Source organism: Terrapene carolina, unplaced genomic scaffold (genome assembly GCF_002925995.2).
Source record: "Terrapene carolina triunguis isolate 2854851 unplaced genomic scaffold, T_m_triunguis-2.0 Scaffold34021, whole genome shotgun sequence".
Taxonomy (NCBI): domain Eukaryota; kingdom Metazoa; phylum Chordata; order Testudines; family Emydidae; genus Terrapene; species Terrapene triunguis.
In genome coordinates this window covers 2,964,012-2,989,913 of record NW_020698372.1, presented here as the reverse complement: position 1 = coordinate 2,989,913, position 25,902 = coordinate 2,964,012, and the positions used below count along the sequence as shown (strand labels likewise).

Below are 25,902 nucleotides of genomic sequence, written 5' to 3'. Positions count from 1 at the left end.
CACTGGAGCACTGGGCCTGGTGCAAGATCTGAGACCTGAACTATAGTCAGCAAAGTCAGGCCATGCTGTGAACTAAAGTCAGGCCATGTATTAAAGCAGATGCTTACAAGTTCTCTGTCCGATATGGTCACTAGGTCCAAAGTTTGTTGAGAGGAGTTAGAACATGGAACATACACTGGAGCAGTCCAGTGAATTTACTGTTACCTGTTATTTTTCATCACCAGATGTTCCACTTTGCATTGACCAAGTTAAGTAAATAATTAAGATAGAAAAACAGCCCCCAATTCTGCCATGAGATCCATATAGGTGGACTTGTACCCATGCACAGCCCTGCTGATTTTAATGAGGGTCTTTGCAAGTGCAAAGGGCAGCTCACGTACATCAAATTGCAAAATTAGGGCCTCAGCTCCTTCCAGTCCTGCTGGAAGACTAAGTTAGGTGGAGAAACAAAATTTCTCTGAAGGTTTGAAATCACTCTGGTAAATGAGGATATTTCTCTCTTGCTTGGCTGCCTCTTTCAATTATTGGCAAAAACGTGAGGCTCTCTTTTACATATTGGCAGCTATAACTATTTGATTGTAGGAGGATCCCATGAGGAACTTCTAAAAATACCTGCTAGTCTACATTAAACTCACCTTTTGCAACCCTGTTATTATGGTTTTTATACTAGCCTCAATAGGAGGTGATTTACTGTAGGCTTAATAATAATTTAGATTCTTTAATCTCTCCCTCTGATAAGAACAGGTGCTGTAGCTGTAGAATTATGCAAAACATTTGCATACAACCAGTGGAAAAGTAACAAAAGTACTCAAAATCTTAGGGTCCTAGATTTTGTTACAAATGGGAAAATTATCACATTTGTGAAAAGTTAATACTTTTTTAGTTCCTTTTTCTAATTAAAAAAAAAAAGGGAATGTATCAAGTGAAAATGGACCCACTTTTTTGCTGGAAGGAACCATTTTATCAGCAAATGTGATTTTGCAGCAAAAAAAGATTCAAGTTGTATGTTTCTGATGTGGCATAGCCATTTTGTCAAATTAAATAGAAAAATGAAAACCTGATTATGGGAAAAAATGTTTTATAGTAATCAGTGATCGATTATGTGACCCAGTATTATCACATGCAAAAAACACCAACGTACATGTTTTGTGACAAAGTTCCTCCTCTATCTTGGTGGGTCCTGCGCTTATTGGCGGATTTTCTTGCCTCAGAGATTCACCATGTGGGTTGGGGAACAGCCCAGAGACCTTCCCCTCTGGAAGAACCCACAGTCCAGGTCAATTGGGAGGTTTGGGGGGAACCCGGGCCCACCCTCTACTCCGGGTTCCAGCCCAGGGCCCTGTGGACTGCAGCTGTCTATAGTGCCTCCTGTAACAGCTGCATGACAGCTAAAACTCCCTGGGCTACTTCCCCATGGCCTCCTCCAAACACCTTCCTTATTCTCACCACAGGACCTTCCTCCTGGTGTCTGATAACACTTGTGCTCCTCAGTCCTCCAGCAGCACAGTCTCAGCTACTTGCGCCTCTTGCTCCCAGCTCCTCACACTCCCACCACAAACTGAAGTGAGCGCCTTTTTAAAACCCAGGTGCCCTGATTAGCCTGCCTTAATTGATTCTAGCAGCTTCTTCTTAATTGGCTCCAGGTGTCCTAATTAGCCTGCCTGCCTTAACTGGTTCTAGCAGGTTCCTGATTACTCTAGTGCAGCCCCTGCTCTGGTCACTCAGGGAACAGAAAACTACTCATCCAGTGACCAGTATATTTGCCCTCTACCAGACTCCTGTACCCCACTGGTCTGGGTCTGTCACAGTTTATAGAGCTATGAATACTGAGCTGCTTTACACTATATCACTGGGATATTTCTCACCCAACACTGTTGGATCAACAAGAGTAAAAATTCTAGCAGTTTACAAAGTATGCATGTTCCCAAAATTTTTACACCATTTAAACCACACTGATGGTCCTAGTACTCCATCTATTTCTTTATTTTTCACCAAATATCTACTATTTTTCTTTTCTGATGGGCCAAAGGCCTTATGTATAATGTATACACATCCAATTTCATTTAAGGTCTCTTTCTCCAAAAGATTAAGATTATTCCTACTGCAGAAGTCCCCACAACTCAACTTAAAGAAAAACAGGAAACTTTAGCATATAACATTTACGATTACAAAAATAATTCTCTAGAAGCACATCACAAATACTCATTAACAAAAATACTTCTCTCTTCTTTACCCCGATCACTTCAAATAACTTTTAGTTATGAGATCAGATTGCTGTATTATGGACTCACCAAGATATCTTCTGGGAATCAAAACTCTCCATTGTAATTTTCCTGTTATCCTAAATTGTCACTTTTTCTTTAGCTTTATGTAGATTAAACATCTTACTGTAATAATGACTTTATTCAATAGAACATTACCGTAAACCGTGTTCAAGAAAATAAAAGTTGGACCATATATTATGAAGACTGTCTTGGTACATCCTATAAAACTTTCTGGGATCCTTATAGTGATTACAAATGTGTGATTCTCTGCTGTAACTTGACCTCAAAAAGGAAAGTAAACTTTAAAGACAGCATAACCCAGATTTATTTAGTGAGAGAATATTCTTGTTTGCCAAACAATGAATTCATTGTACCTATTCCATGTGTGGCTGATTATCCAACCATGTCTACACTAGCAAGCTTACAGCTGTACCGATGTAGCTGCGCCGCTGGAAGATCATTCGTGTAGCCGCTCTATACCAAGGGGAGAGAGCTCTCCCATTGACATAATAAAACCACCTCCATGAGTGGCGGCAGCTATGTTGGCGGGAGATGCTCTCTTGCTGACATAGCACTGTGTACACTACCACTTATGCTGGCAAAACTTATGTCACACAGAGGGGCTGCTTTGTCACACTCCTGAGCTACATAAGTGGTAGTGTAGACATGGTCTTACTTTAAAAATAAAAAGCATAAGGAGGTACTATCACAAGAAATCAAGAGCTGCTAAGTCTCTTGCATTTTGCAGAAGTCTCCATTATTGGCACCTTTTGCCTCACATTGATTATTTCTGTAATTATTCATGCTTGTCTCTCTCAGAGTTGAAAGCTGTCATGCATTAGTTATAATGTACACACATGCAGCACCCCTTCCTCCATGTCATGAATTCCTACAACCCCACCAGAAAATCATTCATCTAGTGGTGCTGCAACTGTTGAGCAGGGTTTCCCCTGAAATTCCTCCTTCTTGACATTGGAGGGGCTATTGTGGCACTGGGATCATAGGCTGCTGCTTCTCTTCTGGTCCCAATGCTTCCCCAGCTGGATCAAATTTAGCATGGAGCAGCTGTGGTAGAGTGAAGGAGAAGGAAGCCAGCATCCACAGAGTCCTGCTAGTAGGCAGGAGATGGGGCTAGAGAAAAAGGACAGAATGAATGGAGACATGGACTGAAAGGAAACAGAAGAGAACGGGAAAGAACAGAGGCAGAATGGGAGAGGGCGCCCAGGCATTCCCCTACTTTCTTGCCAACAATTCCGCCCACACTATCCCCTAGTCCTCCAGCAGACTATTCAAGTTCTCCTCCAGCCTCCTTCCACCTCCAGCAATTTGTCACCACAGCCTTTCCCAATCTCCATCACTTCTGTGGCACGCAATGGGATAAGCTCCTGCCTCCTCCACACCTGCTCTTAATAGCTGGATAGGACATGCTGGCAGCAGTGTGTGGGGAACATCAACGATTTGGTTCTCAACAGGGAAAAATCTCAAACGTGGAAAGTCACTAGTACTCCAGCAATCCATACACTGGGTCTGCAGCATTCCTTTCTCTCGCTGCCCTACAGACTGGGGGTAAGACGTGACCAAGATTTTCACAAGCGACCAGGTGATTTTGAGTGCCTCCATTTTGGGGAGCTCCTCCTGAGGCATCCTTATAAAAGGACCTGGTTTTCAGAGTGAGTGCTGAGCATTTTCTTCAAGTTAGTTCTCTCAAAAACAATGAGGAGTCCTTGTGGCACCTTAGAGCGGGGTTCGGCATCCTTTCAGAAGTGGTGTCCCGAGTCTTCATTTATTCACTCTAATTTAAGGTTTCGCATGCCAGTAATACATTTTAACGTTTTTAGAAGGTCTCTTTCTATAAGTCTATAATATATAACTAAACTATTGTTGTATGTAAAGTAAATAAGGTTTTTAAAATGTTTAAGAAGCTTCATTTAAAATTAAATTAAAATGCAGAGCCCCCTGGACCGGTGGCCAGGACCCGGGCAGTGTGAGTGCCACTGAAAATCAGCTCGCATGCTGCCTTCGGCACGCATGCCATACGTTGCCTACCCCTGCCTTAGAGGCTAACAAATTTATTTGGGCATAAGCTTTTGTGGGCTAGAACCCACTTCTTCAGATGCATCGAGTGGAAAATACAGTAGTAGGTATAAATACACAGCACATGAAAAGATGGGAGTTGCCTACAAAGTGTGAGGTCAGTCTAACGAGACAAGGACTCCTCGTTGTTTTTGCTGATACAGACTAACACAGCTACCACTCTGAAACCTTAGTTCTCTCAAGTTATCTTAATTCCAAAATTCACTGCATCACTTCTTGAAAAAATCTTGGTGACAGTCTGGAAGGACCACAAGGTGAAAACAGGGGAGTCAGACGGGGTCTTTCAGGATGTGTGCTTAATCTCTGCATGGCTGACAGCATGGAGGTAGGTAGAAGAGGAGGGAGAGAAAAAATAAGGCATGGAAGGAAAAACTAGAAGGGAGAGATCGTGAGAAATGAGAATGGAGAGAAGGGGGTTAATTAGAAATTCAAGCAATCATTCTGAAATCTTTTCATAGCATGGACCACATCTTAGAGTGCAAGTCTTATAGGCTATCCACGCTCACAATCACAAAAACTTCCTCCCTTGTCCCAGACTCACGGTCTCTTGGATATCCCCACCCTCTTCTCCCCCCACAATTGTGACACATCCCTGGGGGAATTACAGAACTGCGGCATGGAAAATATTAAATGTATATTTTAAGCTGTCTTTTAGTGACATTTAGCAGTTGAGCACAAGAACCTAAGCCAGTATCATATGACCAGGCTGCTCTCCACAAGGCCAGAGTGCAAACAGCTGGGATAGGTAATTACTAAAATGGGGCAAGGGGAGGTGAAAGAAAATAGTGTGAGAGAGGAGAAAGACTACAAGAAGAAACTCCTTCTGCCCAGGCCAAGACTGAGGTATATGGCAGGAGAAAGGGGATATACAGGTAGGCGCCACACCGTATAGACAAAGATGTAGGGAACCCTATTCCAAGAGATAAAGTGGCTGGAGAGTAAGCTTGTTACATTTTTTTAATTCTCTGAAAATGTTGTGTGGTGTTTAAGATTTTCCAGCTGAGGATTCCCAGAACCCCTGGTTGCTTGGAAATAACAATAGAGACACAGAAAAATACATCTATAGAGCACCATAAATCCTGGGGTGTGTGGTGGTATCTCAAAGGATTTCAGTAACAGAGCACAACTCATCCCTGCTATAACCAAGAAATTGCAGACACCCCTTGTAGAGAATAAATCAGTCATTTCATCTCAGGACACCCCTTAATTTGGATTCAAAATATTCGGAATCCTAGTTAACAAAACAAAACCAAGCAATATCTTTTCCTCCCTTTATTTCAGGGTTCAAATTATCTCCCATCTGACTACTGAATATCATGATGGTAGATATCGCCATCTGGTGTTTAAACAGGCTTACTGTAAATGAACTAAAAGAATTAGAGAGACAAGGTGGGTGAGGAAATCTCTTTTACTGAACCAACTTGGTGAGAGAGACAAGCTTTTGAGCTTCACAGAGCTCTTCCTCAGGTCTGGGAAAGGTACTAAGAGTGTCATTGCTAAATGTAAGATCCAAGGGCTAGTTTAGCATATGTAGTTAGCACATATTCTAAGCGAGCATTCAAGGTGAAGCGGCCCATTGACAGCCCTGTAGTCATAGGACAAAAAAGGGGAGTTAGTGGATTAGATTGTTGTAATAAGGCATAAAACCAGTGTCTTTATTAAGACCATGATTTTTAGTGTCTAGCAAAGTTATGAATTTAAGCTCTCAGGCTTGTCTTTTGAAAGTGCTGTGCAGGTTTCCTTTGAGGATGAAGGGACTTATAGGTAAGATATAGTTATAGAGTGATCACTTTGTGAAAAGTGTTCACGCAGAGGTGATATGTTGTTTTTGTCTTATTTTCCTGTGAGACTTCATTTGAAAGCATAGTGATTATCTGTTTTCAGATGCCACAGAGTATGTTTTGAGGAGAAAGTCCAGGATATACCCCTATCATCAGTTCAGTAGGACTAGTGGTCTGTGGTACTCGCCAGTTTAATTTTTTTTTCACCCTCCCAAGACAGCCTTTTTGAGCAGTTGCATAGCATAAATTATTTGGAAACCAGTTTTCTTTGCCTGGATGCTAGAATCAGTCAGATCTTTGGCACACTCATCCACCCATAGTGTCTCCCCCCCCAGATTTACACATGGAGTGGTTCTCCTCACAGAGCTCCCCATGATGCCACTCCGAAGGGCACTCCGCAAACGTCAGGGCTATCTGAGTAGAGGTCTGGCTGGAGATGGGGTGGGTTAGGGATGAGTGGGCAAACACCATCAAAACAATACAGAACTAGGCTGTGTTGTCTTTTCTGTGGATCCTGATTACCACCACTCGTGAAGGGGAGACTGAGGTGGGCTAGGAGAGTTCCTGGCACCACAGCCCCAATACAGCCATGATGCCTGGAAATTGCAGGTTGGGGAAAGGGACCAATATTGGTCTGGAGGCAGGCCTAGGGTCTCCCGCAGATCTGTTATGTTTGGGGGCAAGTATGGGGACATGTTGTGCTGTTCTGAATCTTTGTAAATAAAGAAAGCATTCAGAAGAGACCTGTGCCATTGCTTGAAGTGTGATTTTTGCCTTCCCCAGCTGGTCCAGCAGCTTACACAGAGCTATTGCATCCACATCAAATCTATGGGGCAGCAGTAGATGCTAGACACTAATCTATTAATTGCTTCACTATCTGCACATATGATCATTACTTGCCTCGTAAAAACAGATATGCCAACAAGAAAAAAAAATGAACCGGCCTTATTACATTATTTTCCTTTCTTCTGTACCAATTTTAGACTAATGGGGATCATGATCTGTATCAGTACCACCCTGCATTATCCACAGAGGAATCAGAACTTCATAAAATCTTGTCACTCTTCTTGTATAACTCCCTCTTCTTGTATAACCACTAATATTCCAAAAGAAATAAAAAGAACAGGAGGCAGAAAGGGGAAAATCATATGAAGAGGGACGGGCAGAGAAAGATGAAATGGTGAGGTATAAGAAAAAGAAGGCCTCATGAAAGGAAAGACAGACCGGCAAGAGGAAAAGGTTAGAAGAGAAAGCATGGGGATTGGGTGAATTCACAGCTATTCTTCCGTATAGATCCTCCTATTCAGTTTCCCAACCAGTTTTTCTCTGTCCGATCCCACCCTCACTCCAACAGAATAACTGTAACACAAGCTTTGGATAAAAGTTATTCTATAAATTCCAAGGCCAACAAATAACTTAAAATATTTTTTTTTTAAAGGAACCAGTTAAGTTTACAATCTCAAAATCATACCTGAAAAAGTAACTCAGTGAGCCAACACTGAAATTTTCATTTCATTAAAAGCAAGCTGCTCTGTAGTAAGCAGTGTTACTGCATGGAGGCTAAAGTCCAGTCTCATGCAACACAAAACGTTAAATGAACTTTACGCTGTTCACAGTTTACTGCAAATGTGGCAGTTATGATTCACTGCATATAACATAAAACTAATACAAAAATGGGAATTAGGAAAACTAGCTGGGAACAGAAATGGAGTGAGTACTCATTCACAAAATTGATTTTCAGATATACTGTATTATATAATATTTATAAACATCTGTAATTCTATACAAAGAACTTCATTAAACGATTATTTTTAGGAAGTAGTCAGATTTATGGGTGCCCGTGCAACTTTAATTCAACTCTTCTCTTGCATCCACCCTGGGCACTAAATTAGGCAGGGGTTCTGTAGGAAAACTAGTGTGTGTTTACTTAATTAAAGACTATCATAATGCATATGCACAAGGGATCAGAATTCCCCTCTCTTACATATCCTATTTCTCTGGTGATAGAGTCTAAACCTTTAAATCAAATGTTAAGCATAAAGCTCAGCACAAAAGGAACAGCCATTAATTTGTGATAAAGAAACTTTTGCTTAAAAAAAAAAAAGGGGGGGGGGGGGTTCTTTGATAAAGTTATAAGCAGCTCAGGAAGTGTTTGGCTCAAAGTCTTTTTTAATATATTGTTTCCTTAACTTTCCACCTCACTGCAGCAGAGGGCAGAATTTATGGCTAATACGCTTTCCATTTTATTTTCAGAGAACTCTGTTTCTGTTTGAAAATGTGCCTAAACATTGAACACATTAACACTTCCTTACTGCTGTCACTTCACTGAATTACCCCCTCAGCCAATTATCACTGCAATTAAAAGGATTTGCTTTTCCTTCAGAGAAATATTTTTGCTCCTTTTTGGCTGTGATTGTTGAATGCCCAGAGTATATTTTCCATATGAGCATTTCCTACGTGTTTCAGAAGTATGCCTTGCTAACAATGCAGTGGCATCAATTCCTGCATCCTCGCAGTGTCCTGAGAAAGAGAATGATTGCTTCAAGTTTTTTGGGTGTTTTTTTTTATTTTATTTTATTTTTTATTGTGGGGACAGAAGCAGTGGCAGAGAGGGAAAGGAAGTTGGGTATTTTTAGCATAGCTTAAGCTTTATATTATGAAAATAGGTTCATTCTTCGAAAAGTGCTGTTTAGAGGATTTTTTTTTTTTTACTACTACTTCTTTGGATAGAGATCCTGAAGTAGCAGATTGATCTGATGTAGCACTTACATTTGGAGATAGGAAGAAAGGAGAGACTATACTTAACGGATCCTTCAGGTTTCAGCCACCTGTCCTTTTGAGAACAGTGTTTTGAACATTTAGAAATGACCATGGCTCACCAACAGCTACACAGCACACAAACTTAACTTTTGTAAAATGTCTAGGTCCCTAAAAGAAGAAAATATCCCATGTGGAAAAAGTAATCTGAGAGAGGAAAAATTCACTTTCCATATGGGAATTTTGCTGTTGAACCCCAGTCCTAGCAAGAAAGGAGGAGTTGTTTCTCAAAATGTTTTCTGGTGATCGACCTGGATCTCTCTGTTAAGAGAGGAATGGAAGTTTTTCCTGGTAAAACCCTTTGGCATTAGCAAAAGCCTTGTTACACCAGACTGATAAATCTACGAGAGCCCAGAAACTATGGAAGACAGTGATTCATACAAAGGTGATCTAATATAGGCTGACATCCAACCAAGAGCTTGTGTCTGTAATATGATTTTCCTCGCTGGTCAGGTTCTAAGCCTGATACTATTCCAGAGATGGAATTCAGAATGATAGTCTTTCCCTCAACCATTTAACCAAGTGATAGGCCCTGGAGGTTAGCAGCAGTATGCTACAGCTTGGTCTTCTGATGCTTTTCTACCACTTTAGATAGAACCACAGAATGGAGAAAATTAGCAATCAGCATATTTGCATGAAAATCAAAATGAGGGAAGACTTTCTGATAGAAGGTTGGGCAGGAAAGTTCAGCCTTGATATTGGTCTGTCTGTTGGTCAGCTAGAAAGAAGTAAATTTGCTGTGTTGCTGATGGCTTGGAGCTCAGTGAGCCAACGCTCAAACACCACATACGTGATAGAAGTGCTATAACTCTGGAATCTAAGGGCTTGTCTACATGGCCCTGCAGTGCAGACTACAGAGGTGTGAATTTCTGCATGCACTACAGTGTTGTGCTGTACCCACCCCACACAGACCCTGCTAGGGCGAACTAAAAGATATCTTGTTTGTGTTAACATTTCAAACCAGGCCATGTTAAAGGTACCATCCTAGTTTGCGTTTAGTTCATGCTAGCAGGGTCTACATGGGGCAGCTATAGTGAAACACCTTAGCACACACTGTAATCCTCACTGTAGGGCATCACAGACAAGTCCTGAGATGCTACTTGATATCACTGAGGATAGGTAATATTTCACGCACTTCAGTAACAAGCCAAACAATCTATTAAACAGAATTCAAAGGGCTTCTAATCAACTTTAGTTTTGTAGAGGGTACTAAATGGTGGGTGGTTTCTAAAGTGCACTTCTGTGGTACTGCTGCTGACAAGAAGGGGAAGTGGGACTATATCCTACAGATTTTATATAACGTTACATTTATTTTTAATTTATCAAATGTGCCTGATTTTCAACACTCAGAGGGCTTTAAAAAAAGACAAAGGCAATTACTAAAGAAAGAAAATCAGAAAAGGACAGACCTTTCTCCCAACTCACTAAACACCAACCCACTAACTCACCTGAGAAGAGAGATGGGCTTTGCACAGCATCCTAAATGTCAACAGCCTCTGGTTGTTGAGCTGGCTGACAGTACAAATTCCAGCAGCATTGAGGACTCTAGTTGGGAATGCCATGCCACCAACTCTCCCGCATTTGAACAGAGTCCTAACTCAACCACTTCATCTGATCTCAACAGCCCTGGTAGCATGTGTGGGCAGAGGAGCTTCAATAACCCTATCTACTCTATAGAATCAAGAACAGGTTAGACAAACACTTGACAGAGAGGACCTGGGTTTACTTGACTCTGCCTTGGCACACAGGGCTGAAGTAGATGACTTCTTGAGGTAATTTTTTTTTTTTTTTTTTTTGCATGAAGAGTTGAAAGCCAAAATATTTTGACTCTCAAATGCCACTGCAGTGCCTCATGCTTCCATTCTCAATAGGTCAGACTTTCTGTCAGGACTACAGTCTCTCATTCCCGGAGGAGAGGCAACGCATCATGGCAATCACAGGGCCATGGTGCATTATGGAAGAAGTAGTGGCCTATAGAAGAGAAAAGGAGCATGAGGCAGCACAGCAGCATTTGGGGTTTTGGTCATTCATTATTTTCACCCAAAAAACCATCCCACAAAAATTGAAGTTTTGTATGGAAAGCAGACACTTTTTGCAAGAAGTTTTGACTAGTCAAAAATCTAATTTCCCATTGAAAAAAAGCTGATAGAAAATTGTTGCCCAGCCCTACTTCGAACACCTTGCATCCACATACAGAAGAACCTCCCTTCCCAAGGTCATAAGTAATTTTTGTATCAAAATAATGAGATAGACTTGCACTGTACACATTTATCACAGCTCTCCTTTGCTGCCAAGAAGAATCTCTAGGAAGGACAGCATTATCCCACACAACTCTGAGCACTCATTTTCCGTTAGCATCCCTGTGTATAGAAAATGTCCCTTCAGTGTGTCATCTTTGCTGGCAGAGAATTCTACTAAAGTATGGCAGTTTAAAACATTCTGAGGAGCCAAGCTGGAGGAACAAGTTGGCTCAGAAAAGAGCTCCAATCAGAGCTAGCACCAGGAAGTAAAGGTTGAGCTAATGTTAAAAACTCATGAAATTCTCAATTCCTATGAACGGAACTGTTTTTTATATTTTCCCCCTTTTATAGGTTAAAATATGTTACAATCACCATGCTTTCATGTCAAGTTTCTTTAAAATATCCCAGAATTTTCGTATTTTGGACACACACAAACTTTAGATCAGATCATGGTAATAAAAAACATTCACACTAAATGGTAATGTCCCTATTGTATGCTTCTCCATAAAGTAGTTTTAATTTTGCCCCAGTATGCTAACATTTCCCTCCACCTGGCCAAATAGAACCACGTTAGTGCATTTCCTTTGCAAAAGAAGCAAAAGTAAACATTGCTCCCAAAGCTCATTCTTCTACAACAGGAACAAAAGCCATTCACACATCAACTGCGTGCTGGCAAACCAAAATTTAACAGCAGCAAGAACAAATAGTTTCTTTATCCATTGGGGTTTTCTAAACCTAAACAGACAAGACTATGGGCAGGTCTTCACTACCCCCCCGGATCGGCAGGTAGTGATCGATCTATCGGGGGTCGATTTATCGCGTCTAGTGTACACGCGATAAAATCGATCCCCAATCGCGCTCCCCGTCGACTCCAGAACTCTAGCTCGCGAGAGGCGGAAGCGGAGTCGACGGGGGAGCGGCAGCGGTCGACTCGCCACCGTCCTCACGGCCAGGTAAGTCGACCTAAGTTACGCCGACTTCAGCTACGCTATTCGCATAGCTGAAGTTGCGTATCTTAGGTCAACCCTCCCGCTCGTGTAGACCTGGGCTACGACTAAGGATGTCTGTCAAAAAAAAGCAAGAGGCATTATTGATAAAATAACAGAATATACACAATCCTAAAAGTAATTATCCTATTGTTTCTAGGCTTCAATTATGCTACAAATTATCAAACAGAGCCCTCTAAAAAAGATGCCCAATGAATTTTTAGAATCACAAACCAATGTGCTTGTGATAAATGCAAGGGCGGCGGGGAAGGCAGCTCCCTTTTATGGACACCCAGCTAGCTATAAAATCCATCTTAGTAGCTGTCTCACTGCGATGCATAGGTAAAAGGAAATGAGTGGACATCTGGCCGGAAGAGCCAATGGTAAGGCTAGAACTTTTTAAAATTGAAAAACGACTCCCCTTTTGTCTGTCAGTTGTGGTTCTCCCGGAGAGAGGGGACAGGGCAGAGCTATGCTGTAAAAAAGCTTGGGCCAGGTATGAAAAATCATTAGTATCATACCTAGAAACTACTCATGTAAAACCCCAGATACGTAAGTCGATTGGGAAATGTTTAGGAAGACCCGATTAGGTTTATTCCTTTTGTTTCTTTATGGCTTGTGGATTTCTCTGTGCTAACCCCAAGTGCTTTTGTTTGGCTTGTAACCTTTAAGCTAGACCTCAAGAAAGCTATTCTTGATGCTTAATCCTTGAAGGTTTTTTTTTTTTTTAATCTGGCAATAGCCTGAGTTTCCAGATGTATTTTTCTTTTTTTCTTGTTTTTATTAATAAAATTTACCTTTTTTAAGAACAAAATTGGATTTTTTTGTGTCTAAGAGGTTTGTGCAAATTAGCTGGTGGCAACAGCTGATTTCCTTTGTTTTCTTTCTCAGCTCTTCCCTAGAGAAGGATGAACAGGCTTGAGGGTACTCCACAGGAAGGAATTCCCAAGTGCGCCTTCCTCGGCTCTTAAAGGGGTTCTGCACTTGAGTGGTGGCAGCTTTTACCAATCCAAGGTCAGCGATAAGCTGTAACCTTGGAAGTTTAATACAAGCCTGGAGTGGCCAGTATTAATTTTTAGAATCTTTGCGGGCCCCCACATTCTGCACTCGAAATGCCAGAGTGGGGAACCAGCCTTGACAGTGCTAATAGGGGTAGGCTCTTGCTTAAAACATTTTAAAAGCTAAGGCCAAATCACAAGTGATGAACACTTGCAACTCCCAGGATTCCCCACCAACTCTCAGGATTTGTTCCTAAAATTACACAATTAGGGATGACCAATAAAGTTGGTGAAGACTGGCATCAAGGAAAAGCTGAGGGTTGCAACAGTAAAAAATAAGATATATGTTTGTACACACATTCATGCTTTCATTGTGAATATAGTAGTTAGGTTTAGCATTTTTACTTAAAAAATAAGTTAATATAATACTAGCTTGAGGGGCACAGTCCAGCAGGAGGGCAGGAATAATGGAATAAGCCAGCTCTGGAAGGCTACCCTAACGTAGCAAGTCTTGAAGAGATTTAAAAGGGTGAGAGTGAGGATACTTTGTGCACAGGATCAGGGAGGATATTCTGGATGAAGGGGTTGCCATAAGAAGAAGCATAGAGTCCCATGTGGGAGACAATCAGAGAACTGTCAATTCTCATTGAGTTGGCAGAACACAGAGTGCAAGCTGGGCCATGGTGGATGAGATGCAAACAGGAACAGAGCTTAAAAGACAACAATGAGAAGTTTAAAATTTGATGGGGAAAGAGACAGGAAATCCATGCAGGGATTCAAACATGGAGAATGATATAACTGGAGCCGTCAGCAAAAAGATTAGTTTTAGTTACAGCATGTTGGATTGACTTGAAGGCAACAATCAGAGAATCAGGGAGGCCAGAGAGGAGGGGTCTCCAGTAGTCAAGCCAAGAAATGACTAAGGATTCATCCAAGATTTTAACAATAGGGGCAGATTTTTTAGACACTATAGAAGAAGAATCAGCAGGATTTAGCAACAGTTTGGATGTTGATGCAAAAGGAGAGGTGTTAAAAAAAAAAAAAAAAAAAAAAGGACCTAAGATGTGGGCCTGGGTAACATGGAGGATGGTGGAATTATTGACAGTGATAGCAAAGGACAGGAAGTGAGAGAAGAACTTCATTTATACCATGCTTAGTGTGAGCTGGAAGCTGGACATCCATCCTAGAAATGATGCTGGAGAGAGAGTTTCATTTGCAGCAGTGAAGAAATGGGGCAGAGGTAGATTTGAAAGTAGTCAGCAGTGATGAGGCGATGGCAAGCAATGAAAGCAGATGATGTTGGCTAGAGAAAACGTGTAAAGGCAGAAGAAAAGGGTGTCAAGAACATAACCCAGTGCAGAGAAGGAGAGAAATTCAAGTTATTGCCACCTGATGGATATGTTGTGGCCTCTATGAAAGAAGTTGATGGATTCCTGTCCATGTCATAAACGTCATCACCACAATGTGGCACTGATTAGTATCCTTACTGCCAGTCTCAATACAAGCACCAAAATCAGAATGGCCATGGAAACTGAATTATCCTGTCAAATCACAGACATAGCCTCTCCATAACAAGATTCAGGTATTCTGGTAGCTGTGTTGCCAATTTCTATGCTGTAGAATTCTGTGAATAAGACTGAAAACTGAAATCAGTCCTCCATTAACTCTCAAATAAATAAATATATATATATATCATACACACACACACACACACACACACACACACGAAGAAAAAAGAAAATGAAAAACTGGAAAAGAAAGATTGCAGGTACTTGACATGTGCATGAAATAAAATATCAACTGTAAAGTAAATTATTGAGAGCAGGGTGTGTCGCCTTTTTTCAAAGGAAGTCAGTGGTTAAACCTAGCAGATTGTGTCATCGGGGCAGAAATAGTCTGTATATGTGGAATCTGCTTTATTCACTTCCGCTTTATTCCTGTTTTATTCTCTTCTTCATATATAAAAGAAAAACTGAGAAAGATTTTTTGGTATCCAAATTTGTCTGTTGAGAACTTCTGTCATCTTCACTGGTCTGATGTTTTGGTTTATATGGATGCAATGACTCTCTAGTTCAAGAAAACAGCCTTTTTTCTTATATAGAATTAATTTTTTAAATTTCAATTAAAAAAAATCAGCATTTTTGAAAACTGAAAATAAAATGAAAGAAGTTACAAAGTTTGTGTGAAATTTTCCTGTTTGTGACCAGCTTCAGAGTTTGTAGAATTTTTTTGAATAATATTTGAAAAATGTTTGTAATTTCCCCCCTCTTTTGACCAGCTCTGTCCTTGTGCTTGGAAGGGACATAATATTTTCTTAACTTTTTTCAATCTTTCATGAAAGTCAATCAGTTCTTACAGCTTACTATACTATTTCCAAGTATTTGGTCCTTTGTTTTCTAAATATGTTCTGATTAGCTAGAAGAATTTATATTTCATTTGGTACTCAGCCTAATATTTAATATCTGCCTACCTTTACAAAACATTTTAAAGTTGCTTCATGTTGTATTCTCTTTGCAAGAGAATGACCACCACTACTAGAAGTGTGCAGAATTTCAAAAACTATTGTGACAAATCCTGAAGTTCTTAATCAGAAAAAACTCCTATTGCAGAGACTAAAGAGATTTCTGGACCTGAATTTCAGTATATAATTTTCCATCAATGTAACCTTAAAAAATTCTTATGGTGGTGAGCCATCCTGTGAAAGGCATGAAATATGAACAAAATAAGCTTCAAAATAGCTCATCTCCATGAGAAATGTTCAAATCATTCACAATGCCAATCTCTCAGAATCAGTGACAGCCAAAGAGGTATGTGCGCAGAAGTGAAAATTAGGATAATGAGTGAATCATGCATAGTGATGAGGAAATGACCATTTAAATCACAATTCATTTATCCTCTCTCTGGTTAGTGAAGCCCACTGAAACAAACCCACATCATCTTAAGCAGCTGCGCTCTCCGGATTACAAAATATATCATGGCAGAGTAATTCTAAGTAGTTAGAATTCCTCAGACCTGAGGAACAAGACTGAACATTTAATCAACACAATGAAGGTGACTGGAGATAAGGAGTCAAAGATGGCTAGGGAAAAAAATTACACATGTAACGCTTCCCTGGGGGGGTTGTGAGGCACCTGCCCTTAGCATGAGGAAGCCTGGTCCGTGCCTGCTGGGGATCAGCTCTCCAACACCTCCAGCCGCTGGCAACACAAGCACCTGTCTTCAGATCCTGCAGAGGTCTGGCTCTCTCAAGTTAATGGTAGGCACACTCCAACCGCTGGGCACTCGGAGCATCCCCCTGGAGTGACCAGAACCTGATCCACTGGACACTCCCAGAATTTCCAGATCTTCTGTTCACAAAGGAACAGTACACCACAGCTTACCAGTTACAACACTATACAACACACCTCTGCTTAACACCCAGCACTCAGATTTGTTTATAGAGAAAGAAGGTATACATTTATTAAACAAAGTTCAGAGATTGAAATGACAGCAAGCAGAAATATTGGAAACAAAGGGCTACATATCAAATAAAATCATAACACGCATACTGGAGCCTAACTTAACCAATAAAGACATTGTCATTTCGTAAGAGCAAAAGTTTATCCTAAATCCTTCCAGTGTATTACAGGCAGGGTTGGCTGTGATCTTCTGTTCATGAAACAAGCTCTGTCTTCTTGCCTTCTCAGTGGAACAATGTTAAGTTTTTCTCTGTCTCTACAGTTATAGTCCAAACACCCATTGTGTGCACCCACTGGATAACCCCTACTGCTTGTGTTTTCCTGTCCAGGGTCTCCTCTGGAGACTTTACAATCATTTGACTAGCATTTTGCTCAGACTGTAAATGGATCCCACTGTGAACCATACAATACTCAATTTACATGTGGACAGACAGACAAACAGCCCTTGCCTGAAAGAAATCCATTTCTCACCTTTTCTGGTGATCATCCCCAAGTCACAGACCTCAAGAACATAATTCTCACTGTATATATGTAACTCCTTACATTTTTTTCTGTACATATATCTTGCAATGATTATGATGATCATTAGAGACCTTACATGATACTTTATGGTGACCTAATATATACATGCCAGACCCAGGGTATCCCTGTAACCCTGATGCATCCGTGTGTTGTGCCCTCTGCCACCTGGCAGCAATAGGTCCCTGGGTCACAACACGTAACAGAGAAAACCCAATACCCCCATGGAAGACATGCAAAGAGGAAAATTTCCCTTCTGCCACCTAATATAGTTTGAGCTTTCTGTGTCCATAGCCAGTCTGAATCTCCATTTCTGGAAGGATAGATTTGAGTGACAGCTACTGATGGGCAGGCAAAAGCAAGAAGGATAAAAGGCTTTTGCGATTTGCAAAATTGGAGTAATTAGCAACTGACATTTCTAGTAGCAACACTCCATTTTGTCTTGCCAAGATTATATGGCTCTTTGTCTCTGGAAAATGGCAGCAAAAATTGGAAAGGGTGAAGAAGCTTCCCCCAAGTTGTCTTTTTCCATCCAGCACCTGCCAACGACAAATATTTAATCCTGTACTAAAACTACAGTGTAAAGAGCAATGGTAATTCTCAAATAGAATTTTTAATTTCTTCTTTGATGAAACTACACTAGATGGTGCTACATCCACAGCTATATCTCTGATCACTCATCTGAGACAGGAGAGGAAAAGAGAGAAAAGCAGGCAAATACACAGTGAAAAGAACAAATAATGGAGCAAGTAGAGAAAGCACATACAGATAGTAACAAATTATCCTTTCCCTGCTATACAATGATGGTCCTGTTATCCAGAAGCCAGTACTAAAGTCTAATTCCGCCAGTCCTATTTGCCTGTATTAGTCATACCCATATTATTGTGCTGTCAGTAGAAACTCTATAATTAAGGCTGTGTTGAGCTTTTCAGTGAAAGCTTCATTAAAGCCCTCTATTACATACTTCAGTGACTGAATTTAATTTTCAAATTTAACACAATTGCTGCTAAATGGTGATCACAAATTCAAAACTTCTCTCACACACACTTTTTACACTGACCTCCACATTTTAGTTTGGCCTCCTTGTCTCTATGAAATTCTGCAGGTAATAACTTACGCTATCTATCTTAGAATTGCAGTTAGCACCCATCACAATAAGATTTATGCATGTCAGTCCTGATTCAACAAGGTACTTCAACATGTGCTTTACTCCAACCCAGTTAAAGTATTTAACTTCTATGGAAGTCAGTGGGACTTAAGCACATGCTCAGTATTGTCAACCCTCAACTTTTTTTCTCCCCTGTATGAAAGAAGCAATTAGGTAAGAATCTCATGCTTCCAGGATCTGAGACTTTAAGCAAAACACCAGATACTGTTAGACTTGTGATCAAGTCTCACAAGTTAGCAACAATGGATGCATACAGCTAAGCATATGCTTAAGTGCATTGGTGAAGTGGGGCCTGAGTGCACTCCTGAAGGTGAGACTGGAGTGGCAATGAAGAAATTCTGTTTCCTCAGCTGAGGACACCTAGCATAACAGCTGAAATATCAGCTATAGTAGAACAGCCTCCAAGGACAGCTCAAGCAGAATGTAATTCAATGGTTTGAAGGACTGAATTAAAAATTATGTCATGAAGCTAAGACAGGAGAAAAACATTTGTATTGCACAAGGAGAAAAGCCAAAAAGTTATAAAGTTTAACATGTTTGGTTATTAATGCTCTTGAAACTATAGATCTGATACAGGTCACAGGCTAATAAAAATCAGAGGTCAACTACAGGTCTCAGCTCCAGCACCTTTTTCACCCAAAGCTGAGCTCCAGCACTTGTTCCAATTCCAATTTTTAATTTTTTTAACCACTTCTGTTTCATGGAACAAGGGGGGAAAAAGACAAAATTGGAAGAATCAAATAAAGGCTAAAGGAAATACAAGATGAAAAAGGGGGAAGGGAAGAAAATAGCTGATTAAGGGGGTCAGAAAAATAAAAGCCCATTCTACAACTCACTCCTGAGGTCTGTTCCATTGGTTATACCTTTACTGCACCATTACATGAGTTCTACCACCGTGAACGTTAATTTAAAAAGAAAGGGAAGCCACATGCATCAGCTTTATGGTTTTAAATTTGGATTTTCTTTAGTCAGAGATGGAGTAATTAAGAAAGTAACCTGGTGCCCAACAAGCAAGCTTTTCCACCACCGCTGCTGCCCCAAATGCTATGTCATAAGAACAGAATAGACAAATGATGGAATATGAGAGCACTTAAAGCAGAATGGTTCCACCTCTAGATGTGCTGGTCTGTTCCCATGCCATAAAACAAAAAGCTTTCCCCATCTCCTTTAAAATCAACTTGTGCACTTGCAATCGTTCTTACCAGATTAATTTCCCAAATTAAGTTCATAATTCTCTCAGACCCTTAATCTAATACTTCATTTCAGTTTTTTGCTCTTTTTTTGGTGTGGATCTCTCATTGATTATATGAACGGATACCATAGAACTCCCATTAACGAAGCTCTGAGTGAAAGATGTCATGTGAAGTCTTACTCAGGGCCGGCTGCAGGCACCAGCATAGGAAGCAGGTGCTTGGGGCGGCCAATGGTAAGGGGCGGCACGTCTGAGTCTTCGGCGGTGGGTCCCTCAGTCCCTCTCGGAGGGAAGGATCGGCTGCCGAACTGCCGCTGAAGCGCCGCCAATCGCTGCTTTTTTTTTTTTTTTTTCCCCTTCGCTGCTTGGGGCGGCTAAAAAGCTGGAGCCGGCCCTGGTCTTACTGAGAAGATCTAATGTCCAAAATAATTTCAGTTATAGCTTGCTTGATTTCCATGAAGGTAGGCACTTTTTGAGGATACATACACATTACATTTACTAGTGGGAAAGGAAGTGCTTCCAGTTATTTTGATTCCAGAAATAGGAGATAATTCTATCATTGTTGAAAAAAATGTAATATAATTTTTATTTACCTATTTCTTTAAAACTGCAAAAAACTTAAATTTCACAAAACACAGCTTTGGTTCACAGAGTTCTTAAGCCTAAATCCCTTTCTGCAGTTAACTTGAAAAGTTCCCTTAAGAGCACCCAAAATGGGGTATAATTTACTACTGTGGAAGTTGGGAAATCTATTATCATTTTTGTGTGTGTGAAGATTCTGGGACAGTAAACAGAAACAGGGGAGGGTCCTAACTGAGAAAATTCTAAGGAGTCGTCTATGGACATTGATTACCTTTGGTTTTTTAGAAAAATAAGGTCACCTATACACACACTGCATACTATTTAGACTAGGAACCAATGCTTACCAGGATCAGTCATGTATAAGACTAGAATTTCAGTTAATCCACCCCTCCCTGCACATTATGTTATGCTAGGTGTCACCAGGTGGTGCTATTACATAGTCTGCACACTTGAGCTTGGTACATTTGAGCTTCGCCAGCTAGGTAGGGAGCCAGCCGTAGGGCTCAGGTTGCCCTATCATAATCGGTGCCCATGGCTACCCGCTCAAACGTACCAAGGAATGCACCCGGGTCATCTGCCGGGCCCATTTTACAGAGTCCCAAGCCCCTCGGCCAGGTGCCATCCCCCATCGCGGGACTCACCTGCTGTCTTATACAGAAGTGTAGGCTTTTTTGCTGTTCTGCAAAAGCTCAAAGCACACTTCTAGTAGTGGTGGTCATTCTCTTGCAAAGAGAATACAACATGAAGCAACTTTAAAATGTTTTGTAAAGGTAGGCAGATATTAAATATTAGGCTATGTAAGACTCCAAAGGAAGCTGAACTGTGAACATCTGCTACTGCTTAGCAGAGGGGCAATAATTAGAGGCCAGGTGGTCTGAATATTAAGGTTCATATTAACCCTACTTCACCACACCAGTCCATCTCTGCCAGTCCTGAAAAACATCTGCCAATACTAATTGCTTTCCATCTGAAAACAAGGTACAGATTTTGCAAAATGAATTTGGCAAAATATTTCAAAATTTCTCAATCTATACCCTTCAACTTCATTAAAATTTTGGAAAACAACTGCCTTTCTAAACAGATCCCAGTCGTAAAGTACAATCAGGACCATAAGTGTTCGGAAGCAGAACAGGCACCCCTACGCTGGATGCAGCAGAAAATTGCTCGTTCTGCATAGCTGATCCAAAAAGGCCAACAATTTTGTAGCAGTAATAAGTAAACCAGATTTGGCAGAGAATAAAGCAAGTCTTAGCCACAGGAAATCCAGAAAGATTGCTGTGTTTAAAAGAACTCATGGTGGGAAACCAAACATTGACCTCAACTTGTAAGAGGACTTTATTAAAAGAAAAAAATGCTTTTCCTTCTGTGGATCATTATCAAGAAGATATCTATTTGTGACAAAACTGAAGTGGTCTGGCATGCAGTCAAAAACAGGATAACGACTTAAAATCTCACTGTCCCCCTGAGGGAACATGCCTGGAACAGATACAAGATGTGTTATTGTTACTAGAAATTCTGCAGTATCTCCATGTTTTTGTAACGTTCCTAGTCTATCTGTTAAGTTTAGATGCAACATAAATGCTTGGGTGACTGCAGTCAAGCTTAGAGACCACCTTATATATAAATACCTCAACGAGCCTGGGCATCAGTGGTAGGGGGAAAAGATGATAACAGGAACTTTACATGCTCCGTAGTACGCCAATTCTGAGACTAAAGGATTGGCTTTAGCCTCAGTGCTACTGGTAGTCATGGCTGCTGCACTTCGTACTGCAGGAAGCTAGGGCCTTTCTGAAGAGTGAGAATTCCGCTGTTGGGAAATCCAGCACACAATTGTGGAACTGAGCAGTTGTGTTTGGCAACTATCGTTAGTTCAAAGGGTTGCTGGCTTTCATTTTTTAAATAAATCAGTTTAAATTGTAATGTGAATCAAATTAAAAGGATATGGAAGAGCATGATGGGAGGGATTGATGGTTATTGGTGGAAGGCTACTTGAAGACCCTCATAAAACTCACTTCTTTTAGGAGGAAGGAGAAGGTTACTCCAAGGGCACTGGAGGCTGCTCCAACTAATTTAATACATAGTGGTGCAAATCTAGATTATTCAATTTCATCTGAAAAAATCTCTAGTTAGAGTGTTACATATTTTATAGCTTCTGTAGGTGAAACTCACTGCACACAGCAGGGGTTCCTTGCATCCCTCCATTCTCCCCAACAAGTTCTCTGTGTGCCTCCCCATTTCCCGAGCCAATGGATATGGTTGGCAGCTCGGAGATGAAGGAGATCCTGCAATGGCTTGTAAAGCAGGAGGAGCAGATGCAAAAGGCCCTGCAAGGCTTCCAGCAGTCACACCAGGCCGAGAGACAGGCCTTGCTAACCTGGCAGGCAGAACAGCAAAAAAGCCTACACTTCCGTATAAGAGAGCAGGTGAGTCCCGCAATGGGGGATGCCACCTGGCAGAGGGGCTTGGGACTCTGTAAAATGGGTCCGGCAGATGACCCGGATGCATTCCTTGGTACGTTTGAGCAGGTAGCCATGGGCACCGGTTATGATAGGGCAACCTGGGCCCTACGGCTGGCTCCCTACCTAGCTGGCGAAGCTCAAATGGCCTGCATGGCATTGAGTGACAAAGAGGCCCGGAACTATGAGGTGGTGAGGGCAGCAGTCCTAGATCAGGATGGCCTGTCCTGTCAGAAAAATACCGCCAAAAGTTCCAGTTGGCCAGATGGATGGGGGCCATGCAGCCCCGGGCATTTGCTCAGAGACTGATGGACTGGGCCACCCACTGGCTGAGGCCTGAGACTCTGTCACGCCAGCTCCAATTGAGAAAGGGGAATTGATGCTGGCTGAGCAAGCCCAGGCCTGATTGGCAAACGGAGAACAGCTGCCGGCCTCGTTAACTAAGGGCAATATAAAGGCTGGAAAGAAAGGAAGAAGCCAGAAAATTAGAGGGAGTGGGAGCTCTTCTCTGCTGGCTGCAGGAGCTAGCAGGCCCTGAGGCTGTAATAGTGAAGCTGTTGGTAGCTAGAAGGTGGTGGGAAGGTATACTGTAAATAACGAGCACGGGTGATTGAACCTACGCAGAGGTCTCTGGCTGGTTTGTGGGCGTGGCAGAGGAGAGCGGGGCCCAGCGGTGCCTCGCCACATTCAGATTTGGTGTTCAACGGTTATCACATTACATCCAAAACAGAGAAATACCATTAAGTTGAGCATAAGGCCTCACAAGCTTTGCCAATAAAGGGCTTGGAAAGGAAATTTTTATCATTTGATGTCCATATAATTGATTACGTTCAGTTACAGTAACCATTAATATACAAGGAACAAATGGCATAACGAGTTCTTTGAAATTCAGGCTTCACGGGGAAATGCATTATCTCTTATAGTACCAGAGCTAACACAGCAAAGATGGAAACAGAGCATAATCTCCCTCTGGTTGCTGTTTTGAGAGGCAAACACGACAGCCACAGCATCGGACACTCTGCAACTTCATTTCTTTCATATGGTAATTGTTAGAGCTTTCCCACTAGCAAGAGAGCCAAGTTACAGTTAGTAATGCAACTAATTATTTCCATAATTTCCGGCAATGAACTTATGTTGAGCTACAATATTTTTAATTCCTCATTTTGAGGTTTGTTTTTAAACTTGAGCTCCAAATTGCCTGCCTTTCAAATTTGATTTTTTCATGATAACTGCAATAATTAATTATACAATTGTAAATTAATGGCCTATTTCAAAACCTTAACTCTCGTATAGTGTTGTGACTGGGAATTCATTTAAGATTCAGAACTCTTCAACACTATATCCCAGATGAGAAAACAGTATTTTTAGAATAGTAACTGATTTATTATGTATGAAGCTGCTATGTCAGCAGTTGTTTCATTACGGAAAAGGAAACTTAGCTATTGTGTACCTATCTCAAGAAAGAGATAGAATAATCTAGTTTATTGCATACCAGTAATGGTGCAGGCATCTCTGTATTCTCTGTTGTCCGGCACATCATTTTCCACTGCTTCACTTACATAGTGCTCTTCATGGATGCCTGTGTCACAGGCTAGGACTGCATGGTTCGTTGGCTCTGAAGGGGGCACAGTGGCAGCCAAAGTGCAGTCGTGCAAAGCTGTGGCGTCCAGCTTGGCAGGTTTCACAGGGATGTACAAACTGCCATCAGGGGGACCAGTGCTGGAGACTGGGTCTGGCACGCAGAAACGCAACCCTGTCTCTTTCTAGTGTTGGGTTCCTTGAGAGGTCTGAAAAACACACGAAAGCAGCATATATTAAATTCAGGCAATTCTAACCAAATTAGTCAAAATAGATTTGTCAAATATTCTATTAATTCCATGATAAGTTCAGCAAATATTACAAGACAAATACCCCACATGGACCATCTGCCACACTTAGTACACTGTGTAATCACTTTATCCACAGACAGGTGTTAGGCCTGTTACATCAATATTTGAAATTGTAGGATAAAGAGTCAAATTTTTCTTTTTTGTCCAATCCTCCCTAGAGTTAATATAGTCCATCAGCTAAAGAACATATTGTGATGAACATGCTAGGGCATTACCACCATCCCTCCCGCCTAACCAGTGGAGGGCACTATTTTACCCAGTTCAACATTCAGCCAGTAGAGGAGTCCGTATTCCAGAATACCAGAAAAAGGAAGTAAAATCCTGACATCAGAGAGAATCAAGTTAGGGAGAGAGTTAGAGACTGCACGTGAGCAAGAACAGCAGCCTGGGATCAGGCTGCAAAGAGAGGGCTCGGCTGGGCTGCAGGGGGACGCAACCTCAGCCTATTACTTTCAGGGAGCCAGCAGAAGAACAGAAGAATATATTGCACTGGCTTGCAAGCAGGTGTGAATGCAACTGCAAAAATGACACCACAGATGAAAGACCTGAGCTCTAACCAATGAGGTCTTCAAGTGCTTCATTGCCTTCAGGAGAAGGACAAACTTGAGATAACTTTATACACTTGGAGGAAGTGTTAGTGGTTGACAAACAAGTGGTTGACTTGTTTGTAACTGCTAACGTTCTCGTGCCTGGACTATTTGCATATTTTCTTTTCTAGCACCCCCTACTAAAATAATCCTCTTCCTTCCTTTGATTGAGTGTTTATGGGAACTCACTGAAGTCTGTGGAGCCCAGTGCTCAGAGTGCCTACAGCACCTGCCTCTAAGCTCATGGTACAGGCTTGGGGTCCCACAGAGAACTACCAGACATCTAGAGGGGGCAGGAGTACCACAGCACACAGAGCAACATCCAAGACTCATTTACAATATTTTATGGTCTTTCACATGTGCGCTCTTCTCAGCTTAGTCTGTATTTTTCAACAGGGATGAGTATTAAGACCCAAAAAATCCAGACCTCTTGCACAACTCATATTTACCTTTAAGTCAGAGATACAGGGAGACTGACATACAGTCAGTCAGTCTTAGTTCTAAAATGTCTCATACTTTATCATGATGATTTATGCATTATAGCATTTTATCAAGGCTGAGTAACCTGAAAATGACTCTCAGGTTCAAAGAGACAAAGCTGAAATTGCACTCTCCTTCCACTACAATCACCATGGGACAATCGTTTTTCTCTGTATTAAAATGATAAATTTATCCTGGCATATCCTTAAATGCAGTGTTCCTCTGCTGTAGCAGCCTCAGAAAGGGGAAAGTCCCCAGTGAGTGCTTTAGCAGAAAGCTCATGGCTCTTCTGCATAGTATCCTTTATTACGTAGCTATCACTGCACGCAGCTTTGCAGAACAACTGGGTCGTTTGTACTGGTTATTTTTAAACTTGTCCCCTGTCAAGTTG

General features: G+C 41.4%; 1 protein-coding gene across 1 annotated transcript in view; it reads right to left on the bottom strand.

The window, feature by feature from the left end:
- The window catches only part of LOC113405017 (trafficking kinesin-binding protein 1-like), a 118,016-nt gene extending 93,703 nt beyond the window's left edge, over nt 1-24,313 (bottom strand). Inside the window, exon 1 of the mRNA XM_026663870.2 lies at nt 24,048-24,313. The gene's annotated coding sequence lies outside the window, so the exon portion shown is untranslated. The remainder of the gene's footprint in view (nt 1-24,047) is intronic.
- Between the last annotated feature and the right edge of the window lie 1,589 nt (nt 24,314-25,902).